Below are 19,658 nucleotides of genomic sequence, written 5' to 3'. Positions count from 1 at the left end.
CAGTTCCATAGAAACTTGCCATTTTACCGCTGTACCTAAAAATGGGTAGAAAGTACTTTTTCTCCCTTCCTGTTAATGCCACAGACTTCGCCTTTACAGGGCACACGTTTTCTATCTTCCCCGCTTCAGCCCATGAAATATTGAGCTTCAAATGTGTTGTTAACTTTGTGTAAAAAAGTTGCTCACAGCTGTTCTAGGAACACATTGTGAAATCGCGTATATCTTTTCTTCTACACATAGGAATGTATTGTGCTTTGCTTTACACACTATTCTACAGTCAAGAGGAGAGAATTCATCAAGTTTAATAAGCAAATACACTGTATAAGTCGAATTTCAGCATTTTTGTGTGACCGGGAAAACCACAGTCACAAGCCGAGATGCAGATCCATAGAAACTTGCCATTTTACCGCTGAACCTAAAAATGGGTAGAAAGTACTTTTTCTCCCTTCCTGTTAATACCACAGACTTCGCCTTTACAGGGCACACGTTTTCTATCTTCCCCGCTTCAGCCCATGAAATATTGAGCTTAAAATGTGTTGTTAACATTGTGTTAAAAAGTTGCTCACAGCTGTTCTAGGAACACATTGTGAAATCGCGTATATCTTTGCTTCTACACATAGCAATGTATTGTGCTTTGCTTTACACACTATTCTACAGTCAAGAGGAGAGAATTCATCAAGTTTAATAAGCAAAAACACTGTATAAGTCGATTTTCAGCATTATTGTGTGACCGGGAAAACCACAGTCACAAGCCGAGATGCAGTTCCATAGAAACTTGCCATTTTACCGCTGAACCTAAAAATGGGTAGAAAGTACTTTTTCTCCCTTCCTGTTAATGCCACAGACTTCGCCTTTACAGGGCACACGTTTTCTATCTTCCCCGCTTCAGCCCATGAAATATTGAGCTTCAAATGTGTTGTTAACATTGTGTAAAAAAGTTGCTCACAGCTGTTCTAGGAACACATTGTGAAATCGCGTATATCTTTTCTTCTACACATAGGAATTTATTGTGCTTTGCTTTACACACTATTCTACAGTCAAGAGGAGAGAATTCATCAAGTTTAATAAGCAAAAACACTGTATAAGTCGAATTTCAGCATTTTTGTGTGACCGGGAAAACCACAGTCACAAGACGAGATTCAGTTCCATAGGAACTTGCCATTTTACCGCTGAACCTAAAAATGGGTAGAAAGTACTTTTTCTCCCTTCCTGTTAATGCCACAGACTTCGCCTTTACAGGGCACACGTTTTCTATCTTCCCCGCTTCAGCCCATGAAATATTGAGCTTCAAATGTGTTGTTAACATTGTGTAAAAAAGTTGCTCACAGCTGTTCTAGGAACACATTGTGAAATCGCGTATATCTTTGCTTCTACACATAGGAATGTATTGTGCTTTGCTTTACACACTATTCTACAGTCAAGAGGAGAGAATTCATCAAGTTTAATAAGCAAAAACACTGTATAAGTCGAATTTCAGCATTTTTGTGTGACCGGGAAAACCACAGTCACAAGACGAGATGCAGTTCCATAGAAACTTGCCATTTTACCGCTGAACCTAAAAATGGGTAGAAAGTACTTTTTCTCCCTTCCTGTTAATGCCACAGACTTCGCCTTTACAGGGCACACGTTTTCTATCTTCCCCGCTTCAGCCCATGAAATATTGAGCTTCAAATGTGTTGTTAACTTTGTGTAAAAAAGTTGCTCACAGCTGTTCTAGGAACACATTGTGAAATCGCGTATATCTTTTCTTCTACACATAGGAATGTATTGTGCTTTGCTTTACACACTATTCTACAGTCAAGAGGAGAGAATTCATCAAGTTTAATAAGCAAATACACTGTATAAGTCGAATTTCAGCATTTTTGTGTGACCGGGAAAACCACAGTCACAAGGCGAGATGCAGATCCATAGAAACTTGCCATTTTACCGCTGAACCTAAAAATGGGTAGAAAGTACTTTTTCTCCCTTCCTGTTAATGCCACAGACTTCGCCTTTACAGGGCACACGTTTTCTATCTTCCCCGCTTCAGCCCATGAAATATTGAGCTTCAAATGTGTTGTTAACATTGTGTAAAAAAGTTGCTCACAGCTGTTCTAGGAACACATTGTGAAATCGCGTATATCTTTGCTTCTACACATAGCAATGTATTGTGCTTTGCTTAACACACTATTCTACAGCCAAGAGGAGAGAATTCATCAAGTTTAATAAGCAAAAACACTGTATAAGTCGATTTTCAGCATTATTGTGTGACCGGGAAAACCACAGTCACAAGACGAGATGCAGTTCCATAGAAACTTGCCATTTTACCTCTGAACCTAAAAATGGGTAGAAAGTACTTTTTCTCCCTTCCTGTTAATGCCACAGACTTCGCCTTTACAGGGCACACGTTTTCTATCTTCCCCGCTTCAGAACATGAAATATTGAGCTTCAAATGTGTTGTTAACATTGTGTAAAAAAGTTGCTCACAGCTGTTCTAGGAACACATTGTGAAATCGCGTATATCTTTTCTTCTACACATAGGAATGTATTGTGCTTTGCTTAACACACTATTCTACAGTCAAGAGGAGAGAATTCATCAAGTTTAATAAGCAAAAACACTGTATAAGTCGAATTTCAGCATTTTTGTGTGACCGGGAAAACCACAGTCACAAGACGAGATTCAGTTCCATAGGAACTTGCCATTTTACCGCGGAACCTAAAAATGGGAAGAAAGTACTTTTTCTCCCTTCCTGTTAATGCCACAGACTTCGCCTTTACAGGGCACACGTTTTCTATCTTCCCCGCTTCAGCCCATGAAATATTGAGCTTCAAATGTGTTGTTAACATTGTGTAAAAAAGTTGCTCACAGCTGTTCTAGGAACACATTGTGAAATCGCGTATATCTTTGCTTCTACACATAGGAATGTATTGTGCTTTGCTTTACACACTATTCTACAGTCAAGAGGAGAGAATTCATCAAGTTTAATAAGCACAAACACTGTATAAGTCGAATTTCAGCATTTTTGTGTGACCGGGAAAACCACAGTCACAAGCCGAGATGCAGTTCCATAGAAACTTGCCATTTTTCCGCGGAACCTAAAAATGGGTAGAAAGTACTTTTTCTCCCTTCCTGTTAATGCCACAGACTTGGCCTTTACAGGGCACACGTTTTCTATCTTCCCCGCTTCAGCCCATGAAATATTGAGCTTCAAATGTGTTGTTAACATTGTGTAAAAAAGTTGCTCACAGCTGTTCTAGGAACACATTGTGAAATCGCGTATATCTTTTCTTCTACACATAGGAATGTATTGTGCTTTGCTTAACACACTATTCTACAGTCAAGAGGAGAGAATTCATCAAGTTTAATAAGCAAATACACTGTATAAGTCGAATTTCAGCATTTTTGTGTGACCGGGAAAACCACAGTCACAAGCCGAGATGCAGATCCATAGAAACTTGCCATTTTACCGCTGAACCTAAAAATGGGTAGAAAGTACTTTTTCTCCCTTCCTGTTAATGCCACAGACTTCGCCTTTACAGGGCACACGTTTTCTATCTTCCCCGCTTCAGCCCATGAAATATTGAGCTTCAAATGTGTTGTTAACATTGTGTAAAAAAGTTGCTCACAGCTGTTCTAGGAACACATTGTGAAATCGCGTATATCTTTGCTTCTACACATAGCAATGTATTGTGCTTTGCTTTACACACTATTCTACAGTCAAGAGGAGAGAATTCATCAAGTTTAATAAGCAAAAACACTGTATAAGTCGATTTTCAGCATTATTGTGTGACCGGGAAAACCACAGTCACAAGCCGAGATGCAGTTCCATAGAAACTTGCCATTTTACCGCTGAACCTAAAAATGGGTAGAAAGTACTTTTTCTCCCTTCCTGTTAATGCCACAGACTTCGCCTTTACAGGGCACACGTTTTCTATCTTCCCCGCTTCAGCCCATGAAATATTGAGCTTCAAATGTGTTGTTAACATTGTGTAAAAAAGTTGCTCACAGCTGTTCTAGGAACACATTGTGAAATCGCGTATATCTTTGCTTCTACACATAGGAATGTATTGTGCTTTGCTTTACACACTATTCTACAGTCAAGAGGAGAGAATTCATCAAGTTTAATAAGCAAAAACACTGTATAAGTCGAATTTCAGCATTTTTGTGTGACCGGGAAAACCACAGTCACAAGACGAGATGCAGTTCCATAGAAACTTGCCATTTTACCGCTGAACCTAAAAATGGGTAGAAAGTACTTTTTCTCCCTTCCTGTTAATGCCACAGACTTCGCCTTTACAGGGCACACGTTTTCTATCTTCCCCGCTTCAGCCCATGAAATATTGAGCTTCAAATGTGTTGTTAACTTTGTGGTAAAAAGTTGCTCACAGCTGTTCTAGGAACACATTGTGAAATCGCGTATATCTTTTCTTCTACACATAGGAATGTATTGTGCTTTGCTTTACACACTATTCTACAGTCAAGAGGAGAGAATTCATCAAGTTTAATAAGCAAATACACTGTATAAGTCGAATTTCAGCATTTTTGTGTGACCGGGAAAACCACAGTCACAAGACGAGATGCAGTTCCATAGAAACTTGCCATTTTACCGCTGAACCTAAAAATGGGTAGAAAGTACTTTTTCTCCCTTCCTGTTAATGCCACAGACTTCGCCTTTACAGGGCACACGTTTTCTATCTTCCCCGCTTCAGCCCATGAAATATTGAGCTTCAAATGTGTTGTTAACTTTGTGTAAAAAAGTTGCTCACAGCTGTTCTAGGAACACATTGTGAAATCGCGTATATCTTTGCTTCTACACATAGCAATGTATTGTGCTTTGCTTAACACACTATTCTACAGCCAAGAGGAGAGAATTCATCAAGTTTAATAAGCAAAAACACTGTATAAGTCGATTTTCAGCATTATTGTGTGACCGGGAAAACCACAGTCACAAGACGAGATGCAGTTCCATAGAAACTTGCCATTTTACCTCTGAACCTAAAAATGGGTAGAAAGTACTTTTTCTCCCTTCCTGTTAATGCCACAGACTTCGCCTTTACAGGGCACACGTTTTCTATCTTCCCCGCTTCAGAACATGAAATATTGAGCTTCAAATGTGTTGTTAACATTGTGTAAAAAAGTTGCTCACAGCTGTTCTAGGAACACATTGTGAAATCGCGTATATCTTTTCTTCTACACATAGGAATGTATTGTGCTTTGCTTAACACACTATTCTACAGTCAAGAGGAGAGAATTCATCAAGTTTAATAAGCAAAAACACTGTATAAGTCGAATTTCAGCATTTTTGTGTGACCGGGAAAACCACAGTCACAAGACGAGATTCAGTTCCATAGGAACTTGCCATTTTACCGCGGAACCTAAAAATGGGAAGAAAGTACTTTTTCTCCCTTCCTGTTAATGCCACAGACTTCGCCTTTACAGGGCACACGTTTTCTATCTTCCCCGCTTCAGCCCATGAAATATTGAGCTTCAAATGTGTTGTTAACATTGTGTAAAAAAGTTGCTCACAGCTGTTCTAGGAACACATTGTGAAATCGCGTATATCTTTTCTTCTACACATAGGAATGTATTGTGCTTTGCTTAACACACTATTCTACAGTCAAGAGGAGAGAATTCATCAAGTTTAATAAGCAAAAACACTGTATAAGTCGAATTTCAGCATTTTTGTGTGACCGGGAAAACCACAGTCACAAGACGAGATGCAGTTCCATAGAAACTTGCCATTTTACCGCTGAACCTAAAAATGGGTAGAAAGTACTTTTTCTCCCTTCCTGTTAATGCCACAGACTTCGCCTTTACAGGGCACACGTTTTCTATCTTCCCCGCTTCAGCCCATGAAATATTGAGCTTCAAATGTGTTGTTAACTTTGTGTAAAAAAGTTGCTCACAGCTGTTCTAGGAACACATTGTGAAATCGCGTATATCTTTTCTTCTACACATAGGAATGTATTGTGCTTTGCTTTACACACTATTCTACAGTCAAGAGGAGAGAATTCATCAAGTTTAATAAGCAAATACACTGTATAAGTCGAATTTCAGCATTTTTGTGTGACCGGGAAAACCACAGTCACAAGCCGAGATGCAGATCCATAGAAACTTGCCATTTTACCGCTGAACCTAAAAATGGGTAGAAAGTACTTTTTCTCCCTTCCTGTTAATGCCACAGACTTCGCCTTTACAGGGCACACGTTTTCTATCTTCCCCGCTTCAGCCCATGAAATATTGAGCTTCAAATGTGTTGTTAACTTTGTGTAAAAAAGTTGCTCACAGCTGTTCTAGGAACACATTGTGAAATCGCGTATATCTTTGCTTCTACACATAGCAATGTATTGTGCTTTGCTTAACACACTATTCTACAGCCAAGAGGAGAGAATTCATCAAGTTTAATAAGCAAAAACACTGTATAAGTCGATTTTCAGCATTATTGTGTGACCGGGAAAACCACAGTCACAAGACGAGATGCAGTTCCATAGAAACTTGCCATTTTACCTCTGAACCTAAAAATGGGTAGAAAGTACTTTTTCTCCCTTCCTGTTAATGCCACAGACTTCGCCTTTACAGGGCACACGTTTTCTATCTTCCCCGCTTCAGAACATGAAATATTGAGCTTCAAATGTGTTGTTAACATTGTGTAAAAAAGTTGCTCACAGCTGTTCTAGGAACACATTGTGAAATCGCGTATATCTTTTCTTCTACACATAGGAATGTATTGTGCTTTGCTTAACACACTATTCTACAGTCAAGAGGAGAGAATTCATCAAGTTTAATAAGCAAAAACACTGTATAAGTCGAATTTCAGCATTTTTGTGTGACCGGGAAAACCACAGTCACAAGACGAGATTCAGTTCCATAGGAACTTGCCATTTTACCGCGGAACCTAAAAATGGGAAGAAAGTACTTTTTCTCCCTTCCTGTTAATGCCACAGACTTCGCCTTTACAGGGCACACGTTTTCTATCTTCCCCGCTTCAGCCCATGAAATATTGAGCTTCAAATGTGTTGTTAACATTGTGTAAAAAAGTTGCTCACAGCTGTTCTAGGAACACATTGTGAAATCGCGTATATCTTTTCTTCTACACATAGGAATGTATTGTGCTTTGCTTAACACACTATTCTACAGTCAAGAGGAGAGAATTCATCAAGTTTAATAAGCAAAAACACTGTATAAGTCGAATTTCAGCATTTTTGTGTGACCGGGAAAACCACAGTCACAAGACGAGATGCAGTTCCATAGAAACTTGCCATTTTACCGCTGAACCTAAAAATGGGTAGAAAGTACTTTTTCTCCCTTCCTGTTAATGCCACAGACTTCGCCTTTACAGGGCACACGTTTTCTATCTTCCCCGCTTCAGCCCATGAAATATTGAGCTTCAAATGTGTTGTTAACTTTGTGTAAAAAAGTTGCTCACAGCTGTTCTAGGAACACATTGTGAAATCGCGTATATCTTTTCTTCTACACATAGGAATGTATTGTGCTTTGCTTTACACACTATTCTACAGTCAAGAGGAGAGAATTCATCAAGTTTAATAAGCAAATACACTGTATAAGTCGAATTTCAGCATTTTTGTGTGACCGGGAAAACCACAGTCACAAGCCGAGATGCAGATCCATAGAAACTTGCCATTTTACCGCTGAACCTAAAAATGGGTAGAAAGTACTTTTTCTCCCTTCCTGTTAATGCCACAGACTTCGCCTTTACAGGGCACACGTTTTCTATCTTCCCCGCTTCAGCCCATGAAATATTGAGCTTCAAATGTGTTGTTAACTTTGTGTAAAAAAGTTGCTCACAGCTGTTCTAGGAACACATTGTGAAATCGCGTATATCTTTGCTTCTACACATAGCAATGTATTGTGCTTTGCTTAACACACTATTCTACAGCCAAGAGGAGAGAATTCATCAAGTTTAATAAGCAAAAACACTGTATAAGTCGATTTTCAGCATTATTGTGTGACCGGGAAAACCACAGTCACAAGACGAGATGCAGTTCCATAGAAACTTGCCATTTTACCTCTGAACCTAAAAATGGGTAGAAAGTACTTTTTCTCCCTTCCTGTTAATGCCACAGACTTCGCCTTTACAGGGCACACGTTTTCTATCTTCCCCGCTTCAGAACATGAAATATTGAGCTTCAAATGTGTTGTTAACATTGTGTAAAAAAGTTGCTCACAGCTGTTCTAGGAACACATTGTGAAATCGCGTATATCTTTTCTTCTACACATAGGAATGTATTGTGCTTTGCTTAACACACTATTCTACAGTCAAGAGGAGAGAATTCATCAAGTTTAATAAGCAAAAACACTGTATAAGTCGAATTTCAGCATTTTTGTGTGACCGGGAAAACCACAGTCACAAGACGAGATGCAGTTCCATAGAAACTTGCCATTTTACCGCTGAACCTAAAAATGGGTAGAAAGTACTTTTTCTCCCTTCCTGTTAATGCCACAGACTTCGCCTTTACAGGGCACACGTTTTCTATCTTCCCCGCTTCAGCCCATGAAATATTGAGCTTCAAATGTGTTGTTAACTTTGTGTAAAAAAGTTGCTCACAGCTGTTCTAGGAACACATTGTGAAATCGCGTATATCTTTTCTTCTACACATAGGAATGTATTGTGCTTTGCTTTACACACTATTCTACAGTCAAGAGGAGAGAATTCATCAAGTTTAATAAGCAAATACACTGTATAAGTCGAATTTCAGCATTTTTGTGTGACCGGGAAAACCACAGTCACAAGCCGAGATGCAGATCCATAGAAACTTGCCATTTTACCGCTGAACCTAAAAATGGGTAGAAAGTACTTTTTCTCCCTTCCTGTTAATGCCACAGACTTCGCCTTTACAGGGCACACGTTTTCTATCTTCCCCGCTTCAGCCCATGAAATATTGAGCTTCAAATGTGTTGTTAACTTTGTGTAAAAAAGTTGCTCACAGCTGTTCTAGGAACACATTGTGAAATCGCGTATATCTTTGCTTCTACACATAGCAATGTATTGTGCTTTGCTTAACACACTATTCTACAGCCAAGAGGAGAGAATTCATCAAGTTTAATAAGCAAAAACACTGTATAAGTCGATTTTCAGCATTATTGTGTGACCGGGAAAACCACAGTCACAAGACGAGATGCAGTTCCATAGAAACTTGCCATTTTACCTCTGAACCTAAAAATGGGTAGAAAGTACTTTTTCTCCCTTCCTGTTAATGCCACAGACTTCGCCTTTACAGGGCACACGTTTTCTATCTTCCCCGCTTCAGAACATGAAATATTGAGCTTCAAATGTGTTGTTAACATTGTGTAAAAAAGTTGCTCACAGCTGTTCTAGGAACACATTGTGAAATCGCGTATATCTTTTCTTCTACACATAGGAATGTATTGTGCTTTGCTTAACACACTATTCTACAGTCAAGAGGAGAGAATTCATCAAGTTTAATAAGCAAAAACACTGTATAAGTCGAATTTCAGCATTTTTGTGTGACCGGGAAAACCACAGTCACAAGACGAGATTCAGTTCCATAGGAACTTGCCATTTTACCGCGGAACCTAAAAATGGGAAGAAAGTACTTTTTCTCCCTTCCTGTTAATGCCACAGACTTCGCCTTTACAGGGCACACGTTTTCTATCTTCCCCGCTTCAGCCCATGAAATATTGAGCTTCAAATGTGTTGTTAACATTGTGTAAAAAAGTTGCTCACAGCTGTTCTAGGAACACATTGTGAAATCGCGTATATCTTTTCTTCTACACATAGGAATGTATTGTGCTTTGCTTAACACACTATTCTACAGTCAAGAGGAGAGAATTCATCAAGTTTAATAAGCAAAAACACTGTATAAGTCGAATTTCAGCATTTTTGTGTGACCGGGAAAACCACAGTCACAAGACGAGATGCAGTTCCATAGAAACTTGCCATTTTACCGCTGAACCTAAAAATGGGTAGAAAGTACTTTTTCTCCCTTCCTGTTAATGCCACAGACTTCGCCTTTACAGGGCACACGTTTTCTATCTTCCCCGCTTCAGCCCATGAAATATTGAGCTTCAAATGTGTTGTTAACTTTGTGTAAAAAAGTTGCTCACAGCTGTTCTAGGAACACATTGTGAAATCGCGTATATCTTTTCTTCTACACATAGGAATGTATTGTGCTTTGCTTTACACACTATTCTACAGTCAAGAGGAGAGAATTCATCAAGTTTAATAAGCAAATACACTGTATAAGTCGAATTTCAGCATTTTTGTGTGACCGGGAAAACCACAGTCACAAGCCGAGATGCAGATCCATAGAAACTTGCCATTTTACCGCTGAACCTAAAAATGGGTAGAAAGTACTTTTTCTCCCTTCCTGTTAATGCCACAGACTTCGCCTTTACAGGGCACACGTTTTCTATCTTCCCCGCTTCAGCCCATGAAATATTGAGCTTCAAATGTGTTGTTAACTTTGTGTAAAAAAGTTGCTCACAGCTGTTCTAGGAACACATTGTGAAATCGCGTATATCTTTGCTTCTACACATAGCAATGTATTGTGCTTTGCTTAACACACTATTCTACAGCCAAGAGGAGAGAATTCATCAAGTTTAATAAGCAAAAACACTGTATAAGTCGATTTTCAGCATTATTGTGTGACCGGGAAAACCACAGTCACAAGACGAGATGCAGTTCCATAGAAACTTGCCATTTTACCTCTGAACCTAAAAATGGGTAGAAAGTACTTTTTCTCCCTTCCTGTTAATGCCACAGACTTCGCCTTTACAGGGCACACGTTTTCTATCTTCCCCGCTTCAGAACATGAAATATTGAGCTTCAAATGTGTTGTTAACATTGTGTAAAAAAGTTGCTCACAGCTGTTCTAGGAACACATTGTGAAATCGCGTATATCTTTTCTTCTACACATAGGAATGTATTGTGCTTTGCTTAACACACTATTCTACAGTCAAGAGGAGAGAATTCATCAAGTTTAATAAGCAAAAACACTGTATAAGTCGAATTTCAGCATTTTTGTGTGACCGGGAAAACCACAGTCACAAGACGAGATTCAGTTCCATAGGAACTTGCCATTTTACCGCGGAACCTAAAAATGGGAAGAAAGTACTTTTTCTCCCTTCCTGTTAATGCCACAGACTTCGCCTTTACAGGGCACACGTTTTCTATCTTCCCCGCTTCAGCCCATGAAATATTGAGCTTCAAATGTGTTGTTAACATTGTGTAAAAAAGTTGCTCACAGCTGTTCTAGGAACACATTGTGAAATCGCGTATATCTTTTCTTCTACACATAGGAATGTATTGTGCTTTGCTTAACACACTATTCTACAGTCAAGAGGAGAGAATTCATCAAGTTTAATAAGCAAAAACACTGTATAAGTCGAATTTCAGCATTTTTGTGTGACCGGGAAAACCACAGTCACAAGACGAGATGCAGTTCCATAGAAACTTGCCATTTTACCGCTGAACCTAAAAATGGGTAGAAAGTACTTTTTCTCCCTTCCTGTTAATGCCACAGACTTCGCCTTTACAGGGCACACGTTTTCTATCTTCCCCGCTTCAGCCCATGAAATATTGAGCTTCAAATGTGTTGTTAACTTTGTGTAAAAAAGTTGCTCACAGCTGTTCTAGGAACACATTGTGAAATCGCGTATATCTTTTCTTCTACACATAGGAATGTATTGTGCTTTGCTTTACACACTATTCTACAGTCAAGAGGAGAGAATTCATCAAGTTTAATAAGCAAATACACTGTATAAGTCGAATTTCAGCATTTTTGTGTGACCGGGAAAACCACAGTCACAAGCCGAGATGCAGATCCATAGAAACTTGCCATTTTACCGCTGAACCTAAAAATGGGTAGAAAGTACTTTTTCTCCCTTCCTGTTAATGCCACAGACTTCGCCTTTACAGGGCACACGTTTTCTATCTTCCCCGCTTCAGCCCATGAAATATTGAGCTTCAAATGTGTTGTTAACTTTGTGTAAAAAAGTTGCTCACAGCTGTTCTAGGAACACATTGTGAAATCGCGTATATCTTTGCTTCTACACATAGCAATGTATTGTGCTTTGCTTAACACACTATTCTACAGCCAAGAGGAGAGAATTCATCAAGTTTAATAAGCAAAAACACTGTATAAGTCGATTTTCAGCATTATTGTGTGACCGGGAAAACCACAGTCACAAGACGAGATGCAGTTCCATAGAAACTTGCCATTTTACCTCTGAACCTAAAAATGGGTAGAAAGTACTTTTTCTCCCTTCCTGTTAATGCCACAGACTTCGCCTTTACAGGGCACACGTTTTCTATCTTCCCCGCTTCAGAACATGAAATATTGAGCTTCAAATGTGTTGTTAACATTGTGTAAAAAAGTTGCTCACAGCTGTTCTAGGAACACATTGTGAAATCGCGTATATCTTTTCTTCTACACATAGGAATGTATTGTGCTTTGCTTTACACACTATTCTACAGTCAAGAGGAGAGAATTCATCAAGTTTAATAAGCACAAACACTGTATAAGTCGAATTTCAGCATTTTTGTGTGACCGGGAAAACCACAGTCACAAGCCGAGATGCAGTTCCATAGAAACTTGCCATTTTTCCGCTGAACCTAAAAATGGGTAGAAAGTACTTTTTCTCCCTTCCTGTTAATGCCACAGACTTGGCCTTTACAGGGCACACGTTTTCTATCTTCCCCGCTTCAGCCCATGAAATATTGAGCTTCAAATGTGTTGTTAACATTGTGTAAAAAAGTTGCTCACAGCTGTTCTAGGAACACATTGTGAAATCGCGTATATCTTTTCTTCTACACATAGGAATGTATTGTGCTTTGCTTAACACACTATTCTACAGTCAAGAGGAGAGAATTCATCAAGTTTAATAAGCAAAAACACTGTATAAGTCGAATTTCAGCATTTTTGTGTGACCGGGAAAACCACAGTCACAAGACGAGATTCAGTTCCATAGGAACTTGCCATTTTACCGCGGAACCTAAAAATGGGAAGAAAGTACTTTTTCTCCCTTCCTGTTAATGCCACAGACTTCGCCTTTACAGGGCACGCGTTTTCTATCTTCCCCGCTTCAGCCCATGAAATATTGAGCTTCAAATGTGTTGTTAACATTGTGTAAAAAAGTTGCTCACAGCTGTTCTAGGAACACATTGTGAAATCGCGTATATCTTTGCTTCTACACATAGGAATGTATTGTGCTTTGCTTTACACACTATTCTACAGTCAAGAGGAGAGAATTCATCAAGTTTAATAAGCACAAACACTGTATAAGTCGAATTTCAGCATTTTTGTGTGACCGGGAAAACCACAGTCACAAGCCGAGATGCAGTTCCATAGAAACTTGCCATTTTTCCGCTGAACCTAAAAATGGGTAGAAAGTACTTTTTCTCCCTTCCTGTTAATGCCACAGACTTGGCCTTTACAGGGCACACGTTTTCTATCTTCCCCGCTTCAGCCCATGAAATATTGAGCTTCAAATGTGTTGTTAACATTGTGTAAAAAAGTTGCTCACAGCTGTTCTAGGAACACATTGTGAAATCGCGTATATCTTTTCTTCTACACATAGGAATGTATTGTGCTTTGCTTAACACACTATTCTACAGTCAAGAGGAGAGAATTCATCAAGTTTAATAAGCAAAAACACTGTATAAGTCGAATTTCAGCATTTTTGTGTGACCGGGAAAACCACAGTCACAAGACGAGATGCAGTTCCATAGAAACTTGCCATTTTACCGCTGAACCTAAAAATGGGTAGAAAGTACTTTTTCTCCCTTCCTGTTAATGCCACAGACTTCGCCTTTACAGGGCACACGTTTTCTATCTTCCCCGCTTCAGCCCATGAAATATTGAGCTTCAAATGTGTTGTTAACTTTGTGTAAAAAAGTTGCTCACAGCTGTTCTAGGAACACATTGTGAAATCGCGTATATCTTTTCTTCTACACATAGGAATGTATTGTGCTTTGCTTTACACACTATTCTACAGTCAAGAGGAGAGAATTCATCAAGTTTAATAAGCAAATACACTGTATAAGTCGAATTTCAGCATTTTTGTGTGACCGGGAAAACCACAGTCACAAGCCGAGATGCAGTTCCATAGAAACTTGCCATTTTACCGCTGAACCTAAAAATGGGTAGAAAGTACTTTTTCTCCCTTCCTGTTAATGCCACAGACTTCGCCTTTACAGGGCACACGTTTTCTATCTTCCCCGCTTCAGCCCATGAAATATTGAGCTTCAAATGTGTTGTTAACATTGTGTAAAAAAGTTGCTCACAGCTGTTCTAGGAACACATTGTGAAATCGCGTATATCTTTTCTTCTACACATAGGAATGTATTGTGCTTTGCTTAACACACTATTCTACAGCCAAGAGGAGAGAATTCATCAAGTTTAATAAGCAAAAACACTGTATAAGTCGAATTTCAGCATTTTTGTGTGACCGGGAAAACCACAGTCACAAGACGAGATGCAGTTCCATAGAAACTTGCCATTTTACCTCTGAACCTAAAAATGGGTAGAAAGTACTTTTTCTCCCTTCCTGTTAATGCCACAGACTTCGCCTTTACAGGGCACACGTTTTCTATCTTCCCCGCTTCAGAACATGAAATATTGAGCTTCAAATGTGTTGTTAACATTGTGTAAAAAAGTTGCTCACAGCTGTTCTAGGAACACATTGTGAAATCGCGTATATCTTTTCTTCTACACATAGGAATGTATTGTGCTTTGCTTAACACACTATTCTACAGTCAAGAGGAGAGAATTCATCAAGTTTAATAAGCAAAAACACTGTATAAGTCGAATTTCAGCATTTTTGTGTGACCGGGAAAACCACAGTCACAAGACGAGATTCAGTTCCATAGGAACTTGCCATTTTACCGCTGAACCTAAAAATGGGTAGAAAGTACTTTTTCTCCCTTCCTGTTAATGCCACAGACTTCGCCTTTACAGGGCACACGTTTTCTATCTTCCCCGCTTCAGCCCATGAAATATTGAGCTTCAAATGTGTTGTTAACATTGTGTAAAAAAGTTGCTCACAGCTGTTCTAGGAACACATTGTGAAATCGCGTATATCTTTGCTTCTACACATAGGAATGTATTGTGCTTTGCTTTACACACTATTCTACAGTCAAGAGGAGAGAATTCATCAAGTTTAATAAGCACAAACACTGTATAAGTCGAATTTCAGCATTTTTGTGTGACCGGGAAAACCACAGTCACAAGCCGAGATGCAGTTCCATAGAAACATGCCATTTTACCGCTGAACCTAAAAATGGGTAGAAAGTACTTTTTCTCCCTTCCTGTTAATGCCACAGACTTGGCCTTTACAGGGCACACGTTTTCTATCTTCCCCGCTTCAGCCCATGAAATATTGAGCTTCAAATGTGTTGTTAACATTGTGTAAAAAAGTTGCTCACAGCTGTTCTAGGAACACATTGTGAAATCGCGTATATCTTTGCTTCTACACATAGGAATGTATTGTGCTTTGCTTTACACACTATTCTACAGTCAAGAGGAGAGAATTCATCAAGTTTAATAAGCAAAAACACTGTATAAGTCGAATTTCAGCATTTTTGTGTGACCGGGAAAACCACAGTCACAAGCCGAGATGCAGTTCCATAGAAACTTGCCATTTTACCGCTGAACCTAAAAATGGGTAGAAAGTACTTTTTCTCCCTTCCTGTTAATGCCACAGACTTCGCCTTTACAGGGCACACGTTTTCTATCTTCCCCGCTTCAGCCCATGAAATATTGAGCTTCAAATCTGTTGTTAACGTGGTGTAAAAAAGTTGCTCACAGCTGTTCTAGGAACACATTGTGAAATCGCGTATATCTTTGCTTCTACACATAGCAATGTATTGTGCTTTGCTTTACACACTATTCTACAGTCAAGAGGAGAGAATTCATCAAGTTTAATAAGCAAAAACACTGTATAAGTCAATTTTCAGCATTATTGTGTGACCGGGAAAACCACAGTCACAAGCCGAGATGCAGTTCCATAGAAACTTGCCATTTTACCGCTGAACCTAAAAATGGGTAGAAAGTACTTTTTCTCCCTTCCTGTTAATGCCACAGACTTCGCCTTTACAGGGCACACGTTTTCTATCTTCCCCGCTTCAGCCCATGAAATATTGAGCTTCAAATGTGTTGTTAACATTGTGTAAAAAAGTTGCTCACAGCTGTTCTAGGAACACATTGTGAAATCGCGTATATCTTTGCTTCTACACATAGGAATGTATTGTGCTTTGCTTTACACACTATTCTACAGTCAAGAGGAGAGAATTCATCAAGTTTAATAAGCACAAACACTGTATAAGTCGAATTTCAGCATTTTTGTGTGACCGGGAAAACCACAGTCACAAGCCGAGATGCAGTTCCATAGAAACTTGCCATTTTACCGCTGAAACTAAAAATGGGTAGAAAGTACTTTTTCTCCCTTCCTGTTAATGCCACAGACTTGGCCTTTACAGGGCACACGTTTTCTATCTTCCCCGCTTCAGCCCATGAAATATTGAGCTTCAAATGTGTTGTTAACATTGTGTAAAAAAGTTGCTCACAGCTGTTCTAGGAACACATTGTGAAATCGCGTATATCTTTTCTTCTACACATAGGAATGTATTGTGCTTTGCTTAACACACTATTCTACAGTCAAGAGGAGAGAATTCATTAAGTTTAATAAGCAAAAACACTGTATAAGTCGAATTTCAGCATTTTTGTGTGACCGGGAAAACCACAGTCACAAGCCGAGATGGAGTTCCATAGAAACTTGCCATTTTACCGCTGAACCTAAAAATGGGTAGAAAGTACTTTTTCTCCCTTCCTGTTAATGCCACAGACTTCGCCTTTACAGGGCACACGTTTTCTATCTTCCCCGCTTCAGCCCATGAAATATTGCGCTTCAAATGTGTTGTTAACGTGGTGTAAAAAAGTTGTTCACAGCTGTTCTAGGAACACATTGTGAAATCGCGTATATCTTTGCTTCTACACATAGCAATGTATTGTGCTTTGCTTTACACACTATTCTACAGTCAAGAGGAGAGGATTCATCAAGTTTATTAAGCAAAAACACTGTATAAGTCGAATTTCAGCATTTTTGTGTGACCGGGAAAACCACAGTCACAAGCCGAGATGCAGTTCCATAGAAACTTGCCATTTTACCGCTGAACCTAAAAATGGGTAGAAAGTACTTTTTCTCCCTTCCTGTTAATGCCACAGACTTCGCCTTTACAGGGCACACGTTTTCTATCTTCCCCGCTCCAGCCCATGAAATATTGAGCTTCAAATGTGTTGTTAACGTTGTGTAAAAAAGTTGCTTACAGCTGTTCAAGGAACACATTGTGAAATCGCGTATATCTTTTCTTCTACACATAGGAATGTATTGTGCTTTGCTTTACACACTATTCTACAGTCAAGAGGAGAGAATTCATCAAGTTTAATAAGCAAAAACTCTGTATAAGTCGAATTTCAGCATTTTTGTGTGACCGGGAAAACCACAGTCACAAGACGAGATGCAGTTCCATAGAAACTTGCCGTTTTACCGCTGAACCTAAAAATGGGTAGAAAGTACTTTTTCTCCCTTCCTGTTAATGCCACAGACTTCGCCTTTACAGGGCACACGTTTTCTATCTTCCCCGCTTCAGCCCATGAAATATTGAGCTTCAAATGTGTTGTTAACATTGTGTAAAAAAGTTGCTCACAGCTGTTCTAGGAACACATTGTGAAATCGCGTATATCTTTTCTTCTACACATAGGAATGTATTGTGCTTTGCTTAACACACTATTCTACAGTCAAGAGGAGAGAATTCATCAAGTTTAATAAGCAAAAACACTGTATAAGTCGAATTTCAGCATTTTTGTGTGACCGGGAAAACCACAGTCACAAGACGAGATGCAGTTCCATAGAAACTTGCCATTTTACCGCTGAACCTAAAAATGGGTAGAAAGTACTTTTTCTCCCTTCCTGTTAATGCCACAGACTTCGCCTTTACAGGGCACACGTTTTCTATCTTCCCCGCTTCAGCCCATGAAATATTGAGCTTCAAATGTGTTGTTAACTTTGTGTAAAAAAGTTGCTCACAGCTGTTCTAGGAACACATTGTGAAATCGCGTATATCTTTTCTTCTACACATAGGAATGTATTGTGCTTTGCTTTACACACTATTCTACAGTCAAGAGGAGAGAATTCATCAAGTTTAATAAGCAAATACACTGTATAAGTCGAATTTCAGCATTTTTGTGTGACCGGGAAAACCACAGTCACAAGCCGAGATGCAGATCCATAGAAACTTGCCATTTTACCGCTGAACCTAAAAATGGGTAGAAAGTACTTTTTCTCCCTTCCTGTTAATGCCACAGACTTCGCCTTTACAGGGCACACGTTTTCTATCTTCCCCGCTTCAGCCCATGAAATATTGAGCTTCAAATGTGTTGTTAACATTGTGTAAAAAAGTTGCTCACAGCTGTTCTAGGAACACATTGTGAAATCGCGTATATCTTTGCTTCTACACATAGGAATGTATTGTGCTTTGCTTTACACACTATTCTACAGTCAAGAGGAGAGAATTCATCAAGTTTAATAAGCACAAACACTGTATAAGTCGAATTTCAGCATTTTTGTGTGACCGGGAAAACCACAGTCACAAGCCGAGATTCAGTTCCATAGGAACTTGCCATTTTACCGCTGAACCTAAAAATGGGTAGAAAGTACTTTTTCTCCCTTCCTGTTAATGCCACAGACTTCGCCTTTACAGGGCACACGTTTTCTATCTTCCCCGCTTCAGCCCATGAAATATTGAGCTTCAAATGTGTTGTTAACATTGTGTAAAAAAGTTGCTCACAGCTGTTCTAGGAACACATTGTGAAATCGCGTATATCTTTGCTTCTACACATAGGAATGTATTGTGCTTTGCTTTACACACTATTCTACAGTCAAGAGGAGAGAATTCATCAAGTTTAATAAGCAAAAACACTGTATAAGTCGAATTTCAGCATTTTTGTGTGACCGGGAAAACCACAGTCACATGACGAGATGCAGTTCCATAGAAACTTGCCATTTTACCGCTGAACCTAAAAATGGGTAGAAAGTACTTTTTCTCCCTTCCTGTTAATGCCACAGACTTCGCCTTTACAGGGCACACGTTTTCTATCTTCCCCGCTTCAGCCCATGAAATATTGAGCTTCAAATGTGTTGTTAACTTTGTGTAAAAAAGTTGCTCACAGCTGTTCTAGGAACACATTGTGAAATCGCGTATATCTTTGCTTCTACACATAGCAATGTATTGTGCTTTGCTTTACACACTATTCTACAGTCAAGAGGAGAGAATTCATCAAGTTTAATAAGCAAAAACACTGTATAAGTCGATTTTCAGCATTATTGTGTGACCGGGAAAACCACAGTCACAAGCCGAGATGCAGTTCCATAGAAACTTGCCATTTTACCGCTGAACCTAAAAATGGGTAGAAAGTACTTTTTCTCCCTTCCTGTTAATGCCACAGACTTCGCCTTTACAGGGCACACGTTTTCTATCTTCCCCGCTTCAGCCCATGAAATATTGAGCTTCAAATGTGTTGTTAACATTGTGTAAAAAAGTTGCTCACAGCTGTTCTAGGAACACATTGTGAAATCGCGTATATCTTTTCTTCTACACATAGGAATGTATTGTGCTTTGCTTAACACACTATTCTACAGC

The sequence above is a fragment of the Ascaphus truei genome, unplaced genomic scaffold, assembly GCF_040206685.1.
Source record: "Ascaphus truei isolate aAscTru1 unplaced genomic scaffold, aAscTru1.hap1 HAP1_SCAFFOLD_310, whole genome shotgun sequence".
Classification (NCBI taxonomy): Eukaryota; Metazoa; Chordata; class Amphibia; order Anura; family Ascaphidae; genus Ascaphus; species Ascaphus truei.
This window is presented reverse-complemented; position numbering follows the sequence as displayed.